The sequence below is a fragment of the Lactuca serriola genome, chromosome 2 (assembly GCF_051521515.1).
Source record: "Lactuca serriola cultivar US96UC23 chromosome 2, Lser_US96UC23_V15, whole genome shotgun sequence".
Lineage (NCBI taxonomy): Eukaryota > Viridiplantae > Streptophyta > Magnoliopsida > Asterales > Asteraceae > Lactuca > Lactuca serriola.
In genome coordinates this window covers 200,630,348-200,653,635 of record NC_136409.1, presented here as the reverse complement: position 1 = coordinate 200,653,635, position 23,288 = coordinate 200,630,348, and the positions used below count along the sequence as shown (strand labels likewise).

The window sequence follows — 23,288 nt, the reverse complement described above, 5'->3', positions numbered from 1 at the left end:
TTCAAGCAACAATCTCACCAAAAGAAACTAGAAACAAGAAACACCTCAACAATCACCCTTTGATCCCAGACTCAATCTTTTCAACAATATCTGCACTAGTATTAAACGATTCTGCCAAAATCCCCTCATAAATCGTACTATTAGAAGCACTATTCACAAGCGACTATGTCCCTACATTTGCACTCCCAAAAGCCGAAACAGCCGATGCAGGTTCAGTTCCATTCGAACTATAATGAAAATGTACAAGTCTTTTAGGGAGGGTTTGACAGAAGGACTGGATGGGATGGAATAGGAGGCTTAATTTATTTGTATAGTGTTTGATAAGAACGCAATAGAAAGAACAAGATAGAAAGAAAAAGATGTTAAAAATGACCATATTTCCTTTCTACCAAAATAAAAGTAAAAAACTTATTTAACATGTTAACAAATTTATTTAAAGAAATTGTTTAAATTTATATATTAAAACAAGTTCTAATACTAAATAATCGAATCAGTGTATTTACATTTCAATACTTTTTACTGAATATACTCATCATCTCATGTGCAAAGTAATATTCTTAATAAGTGTTGTAGGGTCCACAGTGCAAATATTGACTTTCGATTATAAGCAATATAGAGATTAGCAACTATGGTGAAAAAAATCCAAATGATTATCGAATACATGTACTTTTCTATAGTTTGAAAAGATCCATGTACTTTTTTTGTAGTTGAAAAAATCCAAATGAATACAGAGTGCATCTACTTTCCAGAAAAAAGAAAGACTCAATAGTAAACGTAGACTCAAATATTGACTAAAAAATTTATTGTGATCAATATCACAAGCGACCGACCCCATTAATTATAGGTGTGAAATCCGTGATGACACAAGCAATTGTCCTTCAATATCCACCTAGAAAATGTTACGGTAACCATTGTTATTTATCTGATTTGGTCACTAAAATATTTTTTTGTGTAATGGGTTATTAAACTTATAACTTACTTGTCTATTAAGTCACTTTTATTAGTTTTTAACAGATCCACCCTTAACTAGTTATTCTGAATTACACAAATGGTGCCTATGATTTCAATTTTTTTCATTGTTGGTCTCTCACAAACACCATTCATCACCGACACCACCACCATTCACTTCCGACAGCCACCATCTTTCACCTTTGGCCAAAATAAAAAATATCCACTATCTTTGAAAAACAATATCATTTCGTTTCACCTATCCCGCTATGAACCGATTTCAACGTGTGACCATATTACTAGCCGGCAAAATAATAAAACCATGTATTTGAGTAGCCGAAATGTGAATACACGCAAAAAAAAATGAAAATAGGCATTCCCGCCGGTCAATACGAGGGTTAATATGAGTTAATATGAGGAGGATAGGGAGAGGATCAAATGAGAACACCTAAAAGGTTGAGAACACGAGAACAATTTTGGATCAATCAATATATAAGGGTATACTAGTAATTGTATATTTTAATTAAATTAAAATAAAATAAAATTCAATCAAATTTCCTTAAATTTAGGATCAGTTACCAAAAAAGAAATAAATATTCATTTTTTATTTTTCTTATTAATGGAATATAAAAAACATTTTTATCAAAATTTATTTTAAAACTGAAAAAAAAATTCTTAAAAAAATCAATTTTTTTCTCCTATTTTACCTTTTTTTTTGTGCTCAAAAAAATGAATAGAAATCGAATACCAAATTAGTACATTTGTATTCATAAATGATTTTTTTTTTCAAAAAACCTAATACTACTCCAATCAAAAATAAATACACATGAATTTACAAGTAATTCAATTTCTTTTTTTAATCAATTGAAAATAAAAAGAGCGTAAAAATTATCATTTTTCCATAAAAAGAATACATTTAATCATAAATAAATATACTCATTAACACATGCTTACATTGTTATTCACAAATGAATACACTGCTATTAACAAATAAGTACCTTGTTATTCAGAATTGAATAAATGAATACTTCTAATCATAAATAAATACATTCATTCACTGTTATTCACAAATGAATACACTACTATTCACACATGAATGCACTGCTATTCATTCACTATTATTCACACATGAATGCACTGCTATTCACAGATAAATACAATTTTTCATTCTTCCATTTCCTCTCACACTCCCTTCTTTTTCTCCTGTCTTCGAGGTGCAACAAAAACACCCCCACTAGAGGTGTTTGCGGTTTTTATCGATAAGGAAGTAGAGGGTCACACCATGCTTGCGGAGATCCTTCACATGGATCAGAGGGGATAGAATGTCTTGACAGAACTTGTCATAAATCAATATCTTGTAAACTTCCTCGTTTGCTGTTCCACTTGCGTTTATAGGCTGATTCAGATTTAGCTTCCGAGCTATGCACTCCGAAAGTATATACAAAATTAGATCATGTTTTGCTTTGTTTGCAATGAAAAAACAACTACAATGGTATGGTTTGAAAACTTTGAAACTCCATATCAGATAACTACATTTATTTTTAAATATTCAGGTTATGCAATCCGAAAACATTTCTATTTCTACTCAAGTGTAAGCATCCAAGTTACTCATACACATACATATACTTCAATATATGGATCAAAACTCACTAATTATCGAAAAAACCTACAATATCTCGTACAAAAGCATGAAATCGGATCGTACGATGAGATGGTGTTGTTGCTTCAAGTTAAGGAACACAATATAGAAAACCGTTCGATTTCTTATGAGAAGGCGTATCAATTTTATTTCATATGATTCGCTATCAGTGCCCATCCGATGTAATACCTCAATAAACATTGATTTTCATATTCGGATTTAAAATGGACGGTGTTTCGATAATTAGATCATAAACCCACAGCATACATATATATAAATTTATTCAAGATCCAGATTATGTTTATATTAATCGTGATAGACATTCAGGCTTAATTTCATATCCGGTCGGAGCTTGAGATACATGAAAATCGGGCAATAGACATATGGGGGAGAGAAATCAATCACCTGTCTGTCTTTGACGAAGATTGAGCGCCATTGATGGATCTAGAACGAGAGCGAGAGATCGATCAAGGGAGATGTTAGTCGGTTTTGTGGTTCGTCTATATTCGTCCCTATCAATTCAACGAGTAAATCGAGAGAAATCAATCACCTGTCGGTTTTGTGGCACGAATATCATTGATTATAATCGGTGTTGAAGTGAGAGGTGATAGAAGTAGTTGGGGTAAGACGGCAGTGGAGCGATCGACGGGAAGAGAGGAAAGAAAAGGGACCCGAATTCATTGAGAGAGGTCGAAGGAGATAAAGATACGAGATTATGAAAGGAAAGAGGAGAGAGGGTGAGAAATTGTAGGAAATAGATAAATTTGCAATTCCTATTATTCCCTTCTGGCAATTTAAAAGTTACACTTTAATGCCTGTAGTTTTAGAATTTATCATAAATCGCCCGTTTAATAATAGCCTTAGATCTAAATATTTAAATGGTTCAGATTTGTTCTCGCGTTCTCAACCTTTTAGGTGTTCTCATTTGATCCTACTCCTATATATATATATATATATATATATATATATATATATATATATATATATATATATATATATATATATATATATATATATATATGTGTCAATAAATGACAATTGTCAAATAAAAGAACATATAAATTTTGTGATAAGAATGCTAGAACTTGAAACACCATTATTTTAGAGCAAGCATGTATACGCAAAGCGTACAAATATTTTTAGAATATATAAAATTTATGATGGAAAATTAAAGGGAATTAAAGGTTAATTGTAAAGACATTATCCTTTTGTTAACGAAGTATGAGTTAGAACAAAAGTAAGAATTAGAGAAAGGGAGTAGTGTGGGTTAAAACGAGTTCTAATACTAGATAATCGAATCAGTTTATTTACATTTCAATTCTTTTTACTAAATGTGCTCATCAGCTCATGTGCAAAGTAATATTCTAAATAAGTGTTGTAGGGTCCACAGTGCAAATATTGACTTTCGATTACAAGCAATATACATATTAGCAACTATGGTGAAAAAATCCAAATGATTATTGAATGCATGTACTTTTCTATAGTTTGAAAAAATCCATATACTTTTCTGTAGTTGAAAAAATCCAAATGATTATAGAGTGCATCTACTTTTCAGAAAGAAGAAATACTCAATAGTAAACGTAAACTCAAATATTGCCTAAAAAATTTATTGTGATCAACATCTCAAGCGACCGACCCCATTAATTATAGGTGTGAAATCCATGACACAAGCAATTGTCATTCAATATCCCCCTAGAAAATGTTACGTAACCATTGTTATTTATCTGATTTGGTCACTAAAATACTTTTTTTTGTGCAATAGGTTATTAAACTTATAACTTACTTGTCTATTAAGTCACTTTTATTAGTTTTTAACAGATCCACCCTTAACTAGTTATTCTGAATTACACGAATGGTCCCTATGATTTCAATTTTTTTCATGGTTGGTCTCCCACCAACACTATTCATCACCGACACCACCACCATTCACTTCCGACAGCCACCATCTTTCACCTTCGGCCAAAATAAAAAATCTCCACTATCTTTGAAAAACAATATCATTTTGTTTCACCTTTCCCGCTATGAACCAATTTCAACGTGTGACGATATTACTAGCCAACAAAATAATAAAACCATGTATTTGAGTAGCCGAAATGTGAATACACGCAAAAAAAAAATGAAAATATGTAACACCCGGATTCCCAGGTATATTAATTATTCCTTTTATTTTTGGATATTGAGAGAGACTCGGCGATTTGGTGTTTAGACTCGCCGAGTATGGTCGCAGATTAGTATCCGGGTTCACAGCCGAACTCGGCGAGTTCATGAGTGGACTCGGCGAATCCATGCTGTTTAATGAAACCCTAATTTCCTGGGTTTGAGACCTATTTAAAGGCCCTTAGGGCCGTCATTTGCGGCTACCAAACCCCAGAGAGAAACCCTAAGAGATCTAGATCGTTTGTGAGGAGGGAGAGGCCATTCTTGATCATTTTGTTGGTGTATTTGCAAGAAAGATGTGGCCAAGGCAAGAGGAGGCTGAAGGAGGTGCGATTTTGGTGACTTCAGAGTTCATAGAGTTCATATTGAGGTATTTATTCGGACCTTCTTCAGTTTTGGTGTTGATTCTTAGACTTAGGGTTTTCTAACCCCTTTAGAGGATGGATAAGTGGAGCAATTGGTCCTTTCTCGAGGTTATGCTTTGGATCTGGACCCAAAGAGGTCCAAAGACCTTAATCCTTGGAGCTTTATGAGCTATTTTGGGAGCTATGATCTTAGGATGTTGTTTTTGGGGGCTAAATCACCAAGTTAGACCATCTAGATGTTTTATGAGTGTCAAGGTCTGAACTTTACGTGATTATCATGCTTGGGAAGGTCAGATCTATGGATAATGGATTCAAGGAACAGATCTGACCTCAGGAGGTCTATAGAGTTTGTGCATGGCATGAACTCGCCGAGTCCAAAGATCAGACTCGGCGAATAGGGTGAGGGTTTCCTGTAAATCACTCTGTGAGTAGACTTGCCGAGTTGGGAAATAACTCAGTGAGTCAGAGAGAGTTAGGGGATTGGAGTTCAAGGTGGAACTCGCCAAGTTGTTCTTGAAACTCGACGAGTTGAGTCGGGGTGGCCCCACGATTCATGCCATGTGTGACTCGTTGAGTAAAGGGTGGGACTCGACGTGCCAAGAGGGTTTAAGAGAGTCAGTAGACACGTGTAGACTCGTTGAGTCGCCCAAGTGCACTCGACGAGTCGAGTCAAAGTTGACCATTGACTTTTGTTGACTTTTAGGGTTTGGTCAACAATGTGGCATTTGAGCTGATAGAGGGGTAAAATGGTATTTTGCCTAGAGAGGGTTGAGTCTAGTCCCGAGAGTTATATTTATGAGAATATTTACTTTGTGTAATTAGGCGGAGGCTAGATCATATTTCTACCGAATCAGAGATATACCGAGGCATCTGAGGTGAGTCTTCTCACTATACTTTACCTAGTGTGGTTACAGGGTTATGTGACAGAGTATTCTAGAGTTATATGTCAGTGTATTTGCATGATATTATGTGTTGTGATTTATTGTGATATGTGATATGCATGATCCAGAGTTTACAGAGTTAGGACCAGAGGGTCCACAGAGTTATGGGACCAAGAGGGTCCCACAGAGATATTCGACCAGAGGGTCAATAAAGTTACAACCTTAAGTGGCTGATATGTGTTTATGTGGTAGTTTGGGGAACTCACTAAGCATTTATGTTTACAGTGTTATGTGTGGTGTTTCAGGTACCAGTGATGATCGCGGGAAGGCGCCGGCATGACTCGTACACACGCACACCGAAGTTTATATGGTTTGATCTTGGGATTTTGTATTGAGATAATGATGATGCTATGTTTTTAAATGTGGACGTGAATGCAATTAAATGGTTTTAAAATGAGAATAATTGTTTAAATTTTTACGGTGTTACAAAATAGGCATTCCCGCTGGTCTGAGGGTTAATATGAGTTAATATGAGGAGGATACATACACACACACACACACACACACACACATATATATATATATATATATATATATATATATATATATATATATATATAAAAGTCAATAAATGACAATTGTCAAATAAAAGAACATATAAATTTTGTGATGACAATGCTAGAACTTAAAACACCATTATAAGTCAATAAATGACAATAGGCATTCCCGCCGGTCTGAGGGTTAATATGAGTTAATCTGAGGAGGATATATATATATATATATATATATATATATATATATATATATATATATATATATATATATATATATATATATATAAGTCAATAAATGACAATTGTCAAATAAAAGAACATATAAATTTTGTGATGACAATGCTAGAACTTAAAACACCATTATTTTAGAGCAAGCATGTAGACGCAAAGCGTACAAATATTTTTTAGAATATATAAAATTTGTGATGGAAAATTAAAGGGAATTAAAGGTTAATTGTAAAGACATTATCCTTTTGTTAACGAAGTATGAGTTAGAACAAAAGTAAGAATTAGAGAAAGGGAGTAGTGTGGGTTAAAACGAGTTCTAATACTAAATAATCGAATCAGTTTATTTACATTTCAATTCTTTTTACTGAATGTGCTCATCACCTCATGTACAAAGTAATATTCTTAATAAGTGTCGTAGGGTCCACAGTGCAAATATTGACTTTCAATTACAAGCAATATACAGATTGGCAACTACGGTGAAAAAATCCAAATGATTATCGAATGCATGTACTTTTCTATAGTTTGAAAAAATCCATGTACTTTTCTGTAATTGAAAAAATCCAAATGATTATAGAGTGCATCTACTTTTCAGAAAGAAGAAAGACTCAATAGTAAACGTAGACTCAAATATTGACTAAAAAATTTATTGTGATCAATATCACAAGCGACCGACCCCATTAATTATAGGTGTGAAATCCATGACACAAGCAATTTTCCTTCAATATCCACCTAGAAAATGTTACGGTAACCATTGTTATTTATCTGATTTGGTCACTAAAATATTTTTTTGTGCAATAGGTTATTAAACTTATAACTTACTTTCTATTAAGTCACTTTTATTAGTTTTTAACAGATCCACCATTAACTAGTTATTCTGAATTACACGAATGGTCCCTATGATTTCAATTTTTTTCGTGATTGGTCTCTCACCAACATCACCACCGATACCACCACCATTCACTTCCGACAACCACCATCTTTCACCTTCGGCCAAAATAAAAAATCTCCATTATCTTTGAAAAACAATATCATTTCGTTTCACCTTTCCCGCTATGAACCGATTTCAACGTGTGACCACATTACTAGTCGGCAAAATAATAAAACCATGTATTTGAGTAGCCGAAATGTGAATACACGCAAAAAAAAATGAAAATAGGCATTCTTGCCGGTCGAACTGAGGGTTAGTATGAGTTAATATGAGGAGGATATATATATATATATATATATATATATATATATATATATATATATATATATATATAAAAGTCAATAATGACAATTGTCAAACGCTGGCGGATCTACATTGGATCCCGGGGTATTGTAAGATGCCTCTCAAAAAAAATTTAGTAGTATAAATTTTTTCGATAAATTTCGTTTATTTTGCGTTCCTTAATATAAATGTGTTTTGCGAAAAAATAACTAAAGCTCTATTTGGTTCAATTGGTTATGATGACATGGTGTTTTTTTGGAGGTTGGTAGCTCTAATCTTGGGCTTGACATATGTTAGTTTTTTTGTTTATTAGTTTATATCCTATATCCCTTCAACTTCTTTTTTATTTTTTATAATTCTAAAATTGTCCCACATCGTCATAAAATGAAACATAGCCCCTATACATTTGTTATATAAGCAACACAAGATTGTCAATCTCAACAAGTTAAACCTTTGAATGGGTTTGAGTTTAAACCCGAAACCGAGTTTGAAAAACTGAAAAACCGAGAAAACCGAACCCATTAATTCGGGATACTCCTTTATGTTGACCCCGGCTCCGCCACTGTTGTCAAATAATAGAACATATAAATTTTGTGATAACAATGATAGAACTTGAAACACCATTATTTTAGAGCAAGCATGTAGACACAAAGCGTACAAATATTTTTTAGAATATATAAAATATATGATGGAAAATTAAAGGGAATTAATGGTTAATTGTAAAGACATTATCCTTTTGTTAACGAAGTATGAGTTAGAACAAAAGTATGAATTGGAGAAAGGGAGTAGTGTGGGCTCGCTTTAAATACGAGTAATTTTTGAAAAAGATGTTTAACCTACCCAACATCTGATTTGCTCCCAGATACCCTTACATTCTTTAACATCTCATTTTAGAAATCGATCGATATTACTATTGAAAATGGAGTTATTCGTACACAACAATTTTTTACCGCACACAACAATATTTTATAAATAGACAATTTTACCCTTTCTTCAATTTTATAATTTACCTCCTCCTTCTTTCCAACTTTTCCTCAATTCTACACTTTACCCCTCCCATTATATAAATATATATTTCTATCTCTCTCTATATAGATATTGCAAAATCATAAATGTACAATTTCTTTATTCTTTTCTACAGGCACTCATTCCTAACTATCATATATTTCTTCTCCTACGTGCCATATATTTATACTTACTAAAAATTGTCAATTTTATCATTTTTTTTGTTACAACGGTGGACATATAACTTGATAATAACTTTTAAAATCAAAGACTTAGCTATATAATCAATCTTTTTCCATCAAATTTTATTAAACAACCGTTAAACCAAACAAGTATCCACATAAAAAAAAATATATACTATGGTAGGCTTAAAAAGAACATTTGAATCAAGCAACCATGTCAATAAAAAAAATACTATGATAACTCAAAAAGGACCGTCTAAATCAAATGTATCTAATGGATATACGTTTAAATCAAATAAGTTGTTTTCACCATTTGCTTCATTACGTCTTTGTGAAGATTCTACGAACTCAAATCTTGAAGGATCCTGTGTCGTTGATGTTATTCCTCCTTTCTTTTTTGATTTTGGAAGTCTTTCTTTTGGTCGTTGAACCACCGGCTCAAAAAAGGCATCAGATTGGTTCAGAAGTTCAGTAATCAGCGAAAGTGCATGTTTTTTTCTTGTTTAAGGGCCACCTTTGGTACGTTGAGCGCAATTCATTAAGCAACTCATCAAGTCTACCAGTGTCTTCATCATGCAAATCATTTTGTAAATTTAGCGATAGTGTGTCAATCCTCCATTGCGGATGGATTAAATCCAACGGAAAAGTAGTTCCTTGCTAATATTTTATGTTGTGAGCACATGGAAGACTCATAGTTGCCATATAGTGACCGATGCAAGGAGTCATACTACCTAAAAATACAAAATAATTAATAAATGTTAGTAAATAATAAAGGTTAATAAACAATAAGAAAGGTAAATATTACCATCTTTCGTAAAACCATATTGCTTATATATCTCCTTCAAGGCAAAGTGAGATACGTGATAATGAAGTTCTCTAAATAATGGCATAGTGCCATCGTGATGAACATGAATTTTCTCACTTGAAAGCTTTATTTTAATTTCATTAAATTCATGCCCAACTGCAAGACAAATTTTCTCTTTCACCTCCCTCAAATCTCCCATAGAAACTTGCAAATATTGTTTAAGTTTAGCATGTGCACCTTCAACTCTTGATGACGATCGATTGCCAAAATGCAAGTACTTATCGGTCCAAGCACTAACAAACTTTTCTTTCCAAGGCAACCATACATTTTTTATGTACTCAATTGTGTCTTTCTTCTCTTTATGAATTGATGTAAATTCAAACCAGTTCTCCTCAAAAAGAGCTTCCGTTGTCGAATATACAACATTATTCCAATCAGACATAAAAATATCGAACTCCTCGGCATGTCTAAAATATTTCTTGCAATTTGCCAATACATTCTTTTCAATATGCCAAACACATAAAAGATTTGATGTCGTAGGAAAAACTTGTTTATGGCATTTATTAATGTCAATTCCCTATCTGACATAATCACACACGGATCTTGTCCAATAATCTTTTTAAATGCTCGTAATGCCCAAGAATAGTTTTATTTATCTTCTCTTTCCAAGAAAACAAACCCATAATAAAAGGCAGTATTAAAACACGAAACACCAATAATATCAAGGAGTGGCATGTTATATTTATTGGTTTTGTAGGTGCAATCCATCAAAAATATGTTGGAGAAAGCTTTAGCCAATTTAATCGACAAAGGGTGTGCAATGAACAAATGAGATATACGCCCCTCTGCATTATATGAAATGTCAAGTAAAACCACCTTCATCAAGCTCCTCAAATAATGCATTGATCATAGGTCGATTCCTTAAATTTTCCCTTCGGATTTTTCTCTTCATGTTGTATATGTTTCTAGAGATTACAGGTAGATTTGGGGTTTGTTGACGCAAAGAAGAAAGAATTTGTCTCGGGGGAATCCCGGCCTTGGTCATTTCTTTAACACTTTTTATGCTTTCCGATGGTAACTAACGAAACGAGGGATGTCCGGAGATGTCCGTAGATGGCTCATGGTTATGTGATAAGTCTTTTACATCAAATATCCAAGCACCATCATTACTCCTTTTGCCCAAAAGCATAAAAGGAAAATTGATCAAACGCGATCCTGTGGTTTTTTTTCCGTTTACTTGAAATACCTCGTATATATCGATATAAACCACCTCTGTCACATTGCAAAATCACATGTTTGTCTTTTCTTGAACCACGAATAGATATCTCATATCCTTTAAAATAATAAAATTCTCGAACACTCTTCAATAAATCATCACATGAGTCAAATTTCGAAGTAGTTAAATAAACATTTTCACTCAGTGGCATCAATGAAGTTGGTTCCATTAAAATTGTCTGTTACATAATCACACACAAATTAAGAAACTCAATACAAATAATAGTGATAAACAGAAAAATATAGTTTGATGAAATTAACTTAAAAAATTAACATTAGTCTGTTAAGTGACGAGGTAAGCTTTACATTTATATTCTTCAATAACATGGATTTTTGGGCTCACAGTCAAGACAAATAGCAAAGTATTTGATGTTTTGATGAAATTAGTAGAAAAGGTAAACATAATATTCATTGATTTTTTGGATGAATATGGTTTAAAGATACTTACTCTTATTAATATAAGCATTATGTAGTGTAACTAAGGGAGAAGAATTGATTTTTTCAATCGCAAACAACAAACAGTGGTTTTGATCTTTTTCAATCTCAAATTACAAACTAGAATTGAATATAAAATTATAATAGTAGCAACGATACAAAAATCACAATACCAATAATTCAATATAAAATCACAAATCAATTAATAGAGGAAATACAATCACAATATAAAATCACAAACCAAAAAATCTACTATAATAAATGAAGGTTTTTTTTTTGGCACATGTCCTCTTCTCATTCATTGGACACATGACATTTTCTAGAGTTTTTAAAATTTCTATTTTCCACTTGTCATTTTATTGTATTTTTTATTTTATTAAATTAAAATTCCACATTTAATGTGTAAGGTAATATATATGTAAAATATTTATTATAAAGAGTTTATATATGTAATCTATTCAATACATTAGAGTCTCATTAATTTTAATAATTCAAATTTTTCACATTTTTCTTATAAATTCAAACTTTTCAAATTATTAAAATTTTATATTTATGTTTTTTAATTAAACTCATGTAATACATGAGTCTCACACCTAGTAGAGAATAAAAGTGACCGCAGTGGGGCGGCCGGCTATGGCGGTGAAGCAAACCTAAGATGCAAGTTACCAATGATCACCGTTGAGAAGCGTAGACTCGTTTATGTGTTTGCATATTGGGAAGAGTTTTAGACGGTAGGGGTAGATTGTAAAGTTTGTTAAAATAGAGCAAAGGGTAAAATTGTCTATTAATAAAAAATTGTTGCGTGCGGTAAAAAGTTGTTGTGTACGAATCATCTCCCTATTGAAAAATAGGACATTAAAAAAATCTATCAAAAATGAATTGACCATACTATGATGCTATGCTTTAACTTGAGAAAATTGACGATCAACATAATATATTTCAATATTTTTATAAACAATGTTCATAATATAATTTGATATTTTTACCAAAACGTTTATATAAAGCCAACAACTTTTTATTTTATGTGTATTTAAGATCAATGATGTTTTGAAAGGCGAAACAAAATGATATTGGTTTTCAAAGATGGAGAAAATTTTCGATTTTGTTCGGAGGAGGTGAACGGTGGTGGCTCCCGGAATTAAAAGGTGGTGGTGTCGGTGATGAACGGTGTTGGTAAATAGGGGTGTAAACGAGTCGAGCCGAGTCCGAGCCTAGTCAGGCTCTGCTCGGGCTCGTTTAATTTATATGAAGCTCGACCTTGAGCTCGACTCGATTCGAGCTTTCTAATATTGAGCTCAGCTCGAGCTCGTAAATAATTATACAAGTTCGGATCGGGCTCGGGCTCGACTCGTTCTTCATCTAACGTGCCTAAATAAGCTTAAGTTCGGCTCGAGCTCGTTAAGAAACTCGTTTACCAATACCTTAAATCCATAATTCTCCTAATATGTTTTTAGTTTAATATATATAAAAATAATAATAAATTATATTATATAAAGGCTCGTTTAGGCTCACGAGCCTAATCGAGCTTAATGACATAAGCTCAAGCTCGTCTAATAAATGAACTTAATATTAAGTTCGAGCTCGGCTCGGGCTCGTTTAAAATCGGTTTCGAGTCAATCTTTTAAAGATCTGATCCCGAGTAGCTTGACTCTTTTAACGATCCAACCACGAAAGAAATTGAAACCATAGGAACCATTCGTGTAATTTAGAATAATTGGTTAACGGATGATTTGTTAAAAACTAACGAAAGTGACTTTATAGACAGGTAAGTTGTAAGTTTAATGATCTATTGAGCAAAAAAATATTTTCGTGATCAAATCAGATAAATGACAATAGTTGATTGTGCTATATTGATATTTTCCCCTTAAAAAGTATGCCAAACTATATTTTTGCAAGTGCAAAATCACGACCCCCTTCTTATGCCACATAAAAAAAAAAAAAAAAAAATCATTAATAAGAAACCTTATAATTAGAACCATGTTCTTTGATTCCAAAAAAATATCTTGCAAGTTTGAAAATCTATAGCAACATAAACCCAAAGACAAAAACGAATTAACAAATCGTACCCTAAATTGTCGATACTTGGAGAAGTCATCTAACAATAATCTGAAGAAGACGATAACTAGAATTGATTTTGCATCCAAGGATAAATTGCATAAATGATATGAAGCGGAGAAATTGATTTAGTCGTGGATGAGAAGGTCAAATTTGTGCCATTTTTGTCAAAAGCCATAAATTGTTAACTACGTCCCTTTAAGTTCCATCTTTTTGGTAGGACTAATTTTCTAAGAAATAGTCTCATTTGACCTTATCAAAAATCTTTTTAGTTCATGTTCTAGTCATGCCAAATACCATTTAAAACTTTGTTTTCTAGTTTAGTTTCATCTAGTTCCACCCACAAAACGGTGCCTTAGGGAACCTAAACATGTCACCAATCATACGTTTCTCAAGCTTCTGAGTAAAAAGCTTGTTAGAGGTGTCAACAAACCAGACTTGTATCGAGCCTGCGATCACAAACAAAAGCTTGGTAGCCCACGTGTGGAAAACTGGAAATGGAGCGGGTTGATAGACCCAGTTGGGAACTCGAGAACAGTATAGGAAACACTTTGGCCCATTACGCCCGAGAATTTGTTTTGGGTAACTTTGATGGCTGTCGGTGGCGGATCCAAAAAATTTCTTTGTAAAGGGCACTATTGACATGATCATTTCCAGTTAAAATGGTGAAAATGATCAGGTCGTGATAGAATTTGTAATGTTAAAAACACATGTAATATACTAATATAGACATCACAAATTACAAAAATAAAAACTAGGTCAAGTAATTTTGGGTATATAACTTCACTATCGATAAATCAAATATAAAAAACACAAAACTAGATAAAGTTAATATAGAAAAACAAAGAGGAGAGACAGAGACATATGTGCCGGATTAGACATGGAAACTGGGAGGGTGAATGTCACACCCCGAACCTGAACGGCGGAAACATTCGGGATGGAGGACGTCATGTACAGTATCATAACAATTGAATAGTAAAGAAAGTACACACCACCATAATATATATTTGAAAGGTTTACATGATTGTTGTATTACATGTTTCAAAAGTCAAATACAATATGATCATGTTCCAAAAGATGTTACTAATGCCAGAGCATTAGTCCCCAAAAGTAGTTGCTAACATGGTGTTTAGCGATTTCCTGAGAATACAAGTTATTTCAAAGAAAAAGTGTAAACAATTAAGTTGGTGAGTTCATAAGTAGATATTTGTGTAAATGTATGTCATTCAAAAGTTAAGGTTTGTTTTCCAGAAAATCCGATATTTTCTTATTAAATGAGTTATGAATCGATGTTTGTATGAAATGAATGTATTGAACCAGGAAAAACCTATATTTTCCTAAAAGTGAGAAGTAGTCTTAAATGTCTAAGACTGTAACTTGTAAGCAAATATGGCATGCTTAAAATGATGATTTATAGTTTTATTATAAATCAAAACTATAGGAAGCTTGTAGTTGTACATAATAGCAACTGTAATATTACTTTTCCCGTAAAAACTGTGACATCCCCATTTTCACGGCCAGAAAAGACCGATTTTGTTTATGCTTTGTTTAAAAATCAGAGTAACATTTTAAATAAAAGTATTGCGGAATTTGTCTCAAAACAAAATATGATAAAGATTTATCAAAAGCATTTCCAAAGAAATGTATTTCATTAAAAGACTTGGGATGTCATGTTCGATACAGATCAAAAGCATAAACAGTACAATATAAGCCTTACTATATTATTTCATATCTACATGCCTATATCCGTAATCCCTCATCCAAAACATCACATCTATACTCGAGCGCCACTACCTATAATACATGAAACTGAGTGGGTCAAGCTTGGGAGCATGGTGAGCACATAGGGTTTTCAACCCACAATAAATAAGTTTATTAATTTCATCAATCAACAATAACCTGATTACCCGTTCCCGTTATCCTCACTTTACGTCCCTAAACACCTATCATAAGGGACATAGCCTAAGGATCATCATCGGGATGGACACTACTGCTAAGGGGATTCATCAGCAATAAATGTCCTTAAGGCAACCATGTAGGGGATGGAGTACACCGGTGAACACATCGTTCACAAGTACCTACAGGTTGCGAGCCTGCTAGCGTTCCACTGGACTGTCTAGAAGAGTCCGTGGTCGTCATCCATACTCTGCTAGATGACAGAATCAACAACATCAACATCGAGGCCTCTCATCATTTTATCACACATCACCTATTACATCTACCCATGTTTTACCCCAACATTTTCGTAGATATAAAATACATATACAATTTAAATCATTGAAAACATGTATAAAAATGTTCATCCAGCATAGATAACAAGTATTCAGATAATATGCACACATAGCACGTAATTTATATAAAATATTTCATATCTATGTGTAAGCTGAAAGTAACTATGCACTCACCTAAAAGGTGGTGACTCAACACTCGGACAGCGCTTTGATACTCTCAAAACAATTTTCCTTCGATAAAACCTAGTATCAATACCACTAGGGTTTACTATTATATAAGCGTTAAATAACACTCAATATAACTCATAATAATAGCCCAAATAATTATAACTCATAAAATACAGTGGAAATGTCTAACGATAACCGCGACAAATTAATAGTCTGACTATTATTACTATTATATAAGCGTTAAATAACACTCAATATAACTCATAATAATAGCCCAAATAATTATTTTAAGGACCTAATAACATTACTATAATTATTTGAAAGCTATATTAAAAATTGCGTAAGCGTAGCTCACTTACAACGGATTTTAAAGAAAACTTAGCTTTGCTCGGAGCAGCGTTTCCGAAACCGAAAGACCCTTTTTCTCGAGACTCTGGGAGCCTCGGGGCTTCCTTAGGGTGCTAGGGATTTTTCCTAGGGTTTAGGGGAGTTGGAATGGGTTAGAGAGAGAAAGTATTTAGAGAGAGAAGTGGAAATGTGTGAAAAATCCGGAGAGCCTCGCATCTATTTATAGGGCCAGCAGCCTTGTTTACGTTGTGTCACACCCCCGAACCAGACGGCGGAAACGTCTGAGGGATCTTGTGACTTAAATTGAATACCATCACAATGAATATACATGAATCATAACATAAATCATCACCATGCATTGAAATATTACAACTGATATTGTTTACATCCAGTACATTGTTTTAAACATTACAATTTCATAACATAAATTGTCTGATAGATAATCTAAGCAAAACATTATGACATTACTTGGTACTTATTCTTCGGTTTACCTGTTACCTGAGAATACAAGTTATTTTGAAAAACGTCAACATATGAAATGTTGGTGAGTTCATGAGCAATGTTGTAAAAAAAATGATTTATTGTAGTTGTAAAACCCAGAAAATCCGATATTTTCTGAAAAGATCATTGTTTATATAAAAAAAATGGGTGTGAAGATCCGTAAATATATGCTTGTTGATTTTTCAAAACATGTATAATTGTTGAACTTTTGTATAAATCACGCATGTGAAAATGTTGAACTTCCCAGGAAAACCCGATGTTTTCCCAATACATAAAATACAGTGATTTCTCTATTGTTATACCGTTACGACGAATGGTTTTGATTTCTCGGGTGACCTTGGATTAATTAGGGTTTGTGAGTTGTTATAATCACGCATAAAGATGACTAGTTTATAACTACAGATTACGAACGATTCTTAAAGGCGTCGCCCGTTACTACTCACTTAATCCAACCACCATGATTACTCTTGATTAACGCCCTGAATCTGTTTACTTGATTTCTCATAAGCCCAACAACCGAGGAGAAAGGGGAGTACGAAGTCTCGTTATTTCCGTGAGTTATTTAAGGCTATCAGGAATGCGAAAGACACGTTGGCCCAACTCGCATTTGACTTCTCGACCTCACTAGCAGTACTAATGGGCCACTAGGGCCCAATAGCACATTAGAGCTATTGAAAGTCCTTTTACATGAAATCGGGTCATAGGAGGCCCAATAACACGTAAGCATATTCCCTTTGGGCCCAAAGATCATGTTAATGGGCTAGCAATGCCCAACAAGTATGATTTGAAACTTTCAAGCCCAAAGTTTGTAAGTTAGCTCATCATAGTTATCGCGTGTTTATTAAAATGCTTTGGTTTAACGATTTTGCTTTGTTATTGATTCGAGACCGAATCAATTCGTTTTATAACGATATTTGTTATTGTATGTGTGTTCATATTTCCGTCTTGACGGTAGTCGTGGGTCATGTATGTTGTTTTAATGAATTAATTTGTTTAAAAGTAGAACTTGACCTTTTAACCACCTTTCTTTTATAAAAATAACGCTTTTGGTCCTTTTATATAAAAGAATTTCATTTTTTGTCCTTAAAACATTCTCTTGACATTTTTGTATCATTTATTTGATGAAATCACAGTTTTAACCCAAAATTTATTTTGTTGACAGCTTCAGCCCTTCCAGAATAGTGTTTCTCGGTTAGAACCCCATTTTTCACAACTTTTACAGTTTTGGCCCAAAATCTAAAAAGTTTACATTTTTGGTCCTCTTTGATAGTGAAAAACATTTTTGACTCTTAAAATAATTTTGTTATGCTAATTACCCCCTGTTTTTTAGAAAGTTACATTTCAGCCACTTAAATTTATCATTTTTCGCATTTTGAGGCTTATTGGGCCGAAAAGCCCATAATTAGCCCATTATGCTAAAAATTTACATTTTAAGTCCCTTGACAATTCTAATATTCAGAAAAATGATCATAGGAACTGTTTTGGCCCTTTTGACGTTCGAGAAACCGTGACTAGTCAATTTGTACCCCAAGTTTTGTATTTTTGACAATTTAAGCCCAAAAAAGGGTTTTATGTTAGAATATGTTCATCATAACCTTATAAACTATTATCCTTGACTTGTTTAGTGTAAAATAGCTTGGATTATGTTTGTTCCCTTTCTCATGTCATAGATCTCGAGTTTACCCCCTTTTTGGTAACATATTCATCACAAAAACACATGAAATCACACACATACATGCATAAAATCACACATAGCATACACATACACATAGATCTACACATTTTCTTGTATTCTCCCCATAAAACTCATAAAAACCAAAAAAAAAGAGGGGTGTGAAGCTCACCTTGAGTTGTGGTTTCGGTTTGAAGAAGATTGGGAGAAGTTTGGTGCTATTTTCGGTCCTAGCAAGTTTCTTAGATGGATCTCAAACTTAGTGTGCTCTAAGATGCAAGATCATGAATTTGAATGGATTAAGAGATGGTTTTTGATGAAAATAAGTGAGTTGAAGCATGGATCAAACATCAACTTACCTTGGATGATGGTTTTTGTGGAAGAATCTCTTTGAAAGCCTTTTAGATCTCGAAAATTTGGAGAGAAATGGAGAGAGTTTCTTGAGAGAATTTTGAGTGAATTGTTTGTGTGTTTGTTTGTGTTCGGCCGAGAGAAAAAGAGAGAGGAAGAGAAGAGATCTTTGATGGGATAGTTGCATGAAAACATGGGATGAATGCATGGAAGACCCATATGTAAAAATGAGGTGGCATTCAAAAGTCAACTCTCCTCCATTTAAGTAGTTGGGCCGAGAAAAGGAGAGGGAAGAAAAAGATTAGGTCTTGTGTGCTTAAGCCCACATTATGGTTCAATTTGATAGCTTTTGGCCCAAAGTAAATCAAGAAATGATTTTTATGGCCTATTAGGGCTAATTAGGTTAGTTATGGCCCAATGAGGTCCATTAAGGTATTTTATTTCATTCTAGGCCCAATATGGCCCAAAATATTAAAATAAATGGAAGTGGGTCCAATTAGAGCCCATTCAAGAGTTCTAAGCCCAAGATAGTCCAATTGGAAGCTTATTGGTCCATTGGGCCCAATAAGGAAATCCTAGTCCAAAATGGACTTAAACAAGGATTTCTAGGGTTTTTCAATTCTTTGATGACTATTTGAACGTTTGTATGAAGTGTTTGATCGAAGTTTTGTTGTTACTGAATAAGCATCCCACATGCTTTCACATTGTTGGTTCACATTTGTTATCATTGTTCAATGTTTACAAGGCATTGAATTTCCTAGTTGTGACACGCTGGGCGTAGGGAGGTTACGCGGGGCGTAGTCCTCGGATAAGAATGCCAGCCGAAGCCAGCTGTCTCGCACCATCGGATGGATCAGACCGGAGCTACGCGGGGCGTAACTTCTTCGGACACGGGGCGTACTGCAAGGGCTACGTGGCGTGATCCGAAGTGACTCCTGAACCAACATCGGACGGCCCAGATGCTGCCACGTCATCAAGTTCTTATCAGACTTCGCAATTTCGACTACAAACTTTAAAAATTCGTCTCTTTCGCATATGAGCTCCGTTTTTGACATTATTTATATCCACGCGAAGGCGGGAACGTATTCTACAAGTTTCGTTTAGACTCCGTCGGCTAATTTTGACTTTATTTTAAAAGTTATATTATTTAACAGGCCGGGACAGGATTGGTCCGTTAAAAATTCAAAACTTCTTCATGCGACGTCCGTTTTCGTCTGTCTTTTTATCGTTGTGCTACTATTAACGAGATCTTCGATTCTTATTTAGGTTGTGTCGGCTAAAAACCGCTCGATTTAATATTCGAATTTCGGGCTATACACTGCTAAGCCGAAACTTCGAAAAATCACAACTTCTTCATACGAAGTCAGATTTGGGCGTTCTTTTTTTGGACGCTCTCGGTTTAATGTATTCTACGACTTTCATGTAGATCACTAAGGCTAAATCTCGCTCTATCGTAAATTCACTATTTACGCTTCCCGGTATCGTGTCGGTTCCGTCGCGAAACTTCGACGAGTCATAACTTCTTCGTTATAACTCGGATTTCGGCTTTCTTTATATCCTCGGAATCCTTGTTTCGACCGCTACAACTTTATGTAAAGATATCGGACTTATCTCACACTTTAATTTTGACGCTTATTTTTATCTTTTATTAATTGTACATTTATAAATAAGTAATAAGCACACAAATACACATAATTCACATAGAATTCAAATATTTCATCTTTATTACTTCAAAAAGATTTACAATAGTTGATATAGACTATTACATTGTCTAAAAATGCTTAGCCCTGAAACTCGGGCACTACAAAAACATAATACCATAATAATTGTCTATCTTGTGAGTTTTCATAACCGTACTATGATGTATTTGCCTGTAGCGACGTTCTTCAGGCGTCGAAATGTTATGATATTTTTCACCTCGCGGACTCTAGCTAACAGTAAGGGTGCGAAATCATCAGTCCCGTATAGATCTATACACACTTATCACGTTGTCTGGACGAAGACTCTGGTTATAAAACAGGGCTTTCTTGTATACATTGATAGGTACGATGAAGACAAATGACTCACATATTCTCAATTAAGTCACGTATTCTAAAAATGTGTATGAATGATTTCTGAAAGGATTACCCTTTCTATAGTGTTGACAAAGGAATAACAATGATTTATATTTTCTTGTATAAACATAATGTTATAGTTGAAATTGTTACCCTTTGTATGATGTAGTATGCAGACATATAAATAAAACATATTTCTATTTATAAAACATATATATTGTATCCCATGAGGGTAAAGTTGTGATGTGTGATGTTTTGCATGTTAACAACTTCATATGATAGTTATAACAATAGTATGAAAAGTATAGCAAAAGATTGATGTTTTTCGCACGATTTTAACCGTGTGTTTACTTGTATTCCCCCCCCCCCCCCCTAAAAGTGTTTAAAAGCATTTAAAAGTATCTGAAAGTGTAGTGATAGGGGTATGAACTCACTTGGTAGAAGTGATGATTTGATGAAAACGATACTTTGCTCGGGCATCACTTCGACCGGAAAAGAAGTCGATTTCTCGGAAATCTCAGAGCTTTGAACTTCTGTCAAAGCTTGGATATGAAACCGGGGCGTCAGGGTAGTCTCGGGATGCTTAACACAGAGTAACGGCGGGAAAGGGAGTAGAATTGAACAGCCAACACCAAAGCCATTGGTTTCTATTTATAGGGTGCATTTTTGGAGCTTACGTCGTGAGCTTGGAGTGGCTCATGTCGTGAGTTCGATCTTATCCCGTACATATACTCGACGTATGATAGCCCGACTCTGGCACCCATCAGTCACTAGCTCACGTCGTGAGTTTCTGACAGCGTGGGGTTTCGTGTCCCGAACTTCGGAAATTCATATATCTCGCATACGAGCTCCGATTTTGATGTTCTTTATATCCACGTGTAGGTGAGAATATATATTCTACAACTCTCATTTAGACTTCGTCGGCTAATTTTGACTTTTTTTTTTAATATTACATTTTTAACAGGCTGGGACAGGAAAAGTCTGTTAAAAATTTCATAACTTCTTCATCTGACGTCCATTTTTGTCTGTCTTTTTACCGTTGTACTACTATTGCCGAGATCTTCGATTCTCGTTTAGGTTGTGTCGGCTAAAAGTCGTTCGATCTCTATTTCGAGTTTTTAGCTGTCTACCGTTGTATCCGAAACTTAGAAAAATCATAACTTCCTCATACGAAGTCAGATTTGGATGTGTTTTTTATATACGTTTACAGTTTAATGATATCTACGACTTTCATGTAGATACCTAAGGCTAAAAAGCATTTTATTGAAATTTCGCGTTTTCCGCTTAATAGTGTTTTACCGGTTTTGTTGCGGATCTTCGATAGGTCATAACTTCTTCGTTATAACTCAGATTTTAGTGTTTTTTATATTTCTGAAAACCTTGGTACGATATCTATCACTTTATATATCCCATTTGAGATTTTTGAACATTTCATTTTTGACGTTATTCTTATTATTTCAAAAATAGGTTACAATACTTGACTTTAGATCGTTACATTGACTTGAAAAAAATATCGGGTTGTTACAGTTAAATTTGGAGAAATTGAGGCATAATTTTGATTAGACTAGAAAATTCGTTATTGTAAACTATGTGGTACTAAAGTGTAAATATTCCATTAATTTTCTATCAAAATTAACAAAAAGCATCTTATTTTTCTTACTTTCTGGGTTAAGCATTGAGGGTCTACATATATAATTTTCAAAGTTTAGGCTTAATTCCTATATAAACATTCTAGTCCTACAAAATTCATTAGAGACATGTGCCCCCATTGCTAAGAAGGTGGATCCACCCTTGATGGCTGTAAAAGCTGTTGGGTAGGTTGCATCCACGGGTGTTCGCAAACCCGTGAATGTGAAATAGTTTGGATCGGTTGCGATTGTGTTTGCTGGTAGAATCAAGTCGGTTAGGATGTTGGCGTCGGTTGAGACTGCTAATTAGATTATAGTTAAGGAAATGAATGTGACACATATAAGAGTTTTAAAGGATGCCATTGATAGGTTCATATTAATTATGATTTTAGTGATGAAGGTAAAGGTTTTTTCTGTTTATAGTGTAATTAGTTTATAAATATTTTAAGATCATGTTCTTAAGAATTTTCGATTTGTGGAATGGTTATGGCCTATGGGGATATATTTTTGTGTTCTTGGATGCTTGGAATGATCCGAACATACAAAGAAACAACTGTGATGTGTTTTTTTTTATCGTTGTAGTGGTTTTGTCACCA

General features: G+C 33.9%; 1 pseudogene; it reads right to left on the bottom strand.

Annotated features, from left to right (window-relative positions):
• Positions 1-48: 48 nt before the first annotated feature.
• On the bottom strand, positions 49-23,055 carry LOC145090719 (germin-like protein 9-3; annotated as a pseudogene).
• Between the last annotated feature and the right edge of the window lie 233 nt (positions 23,056-23,288).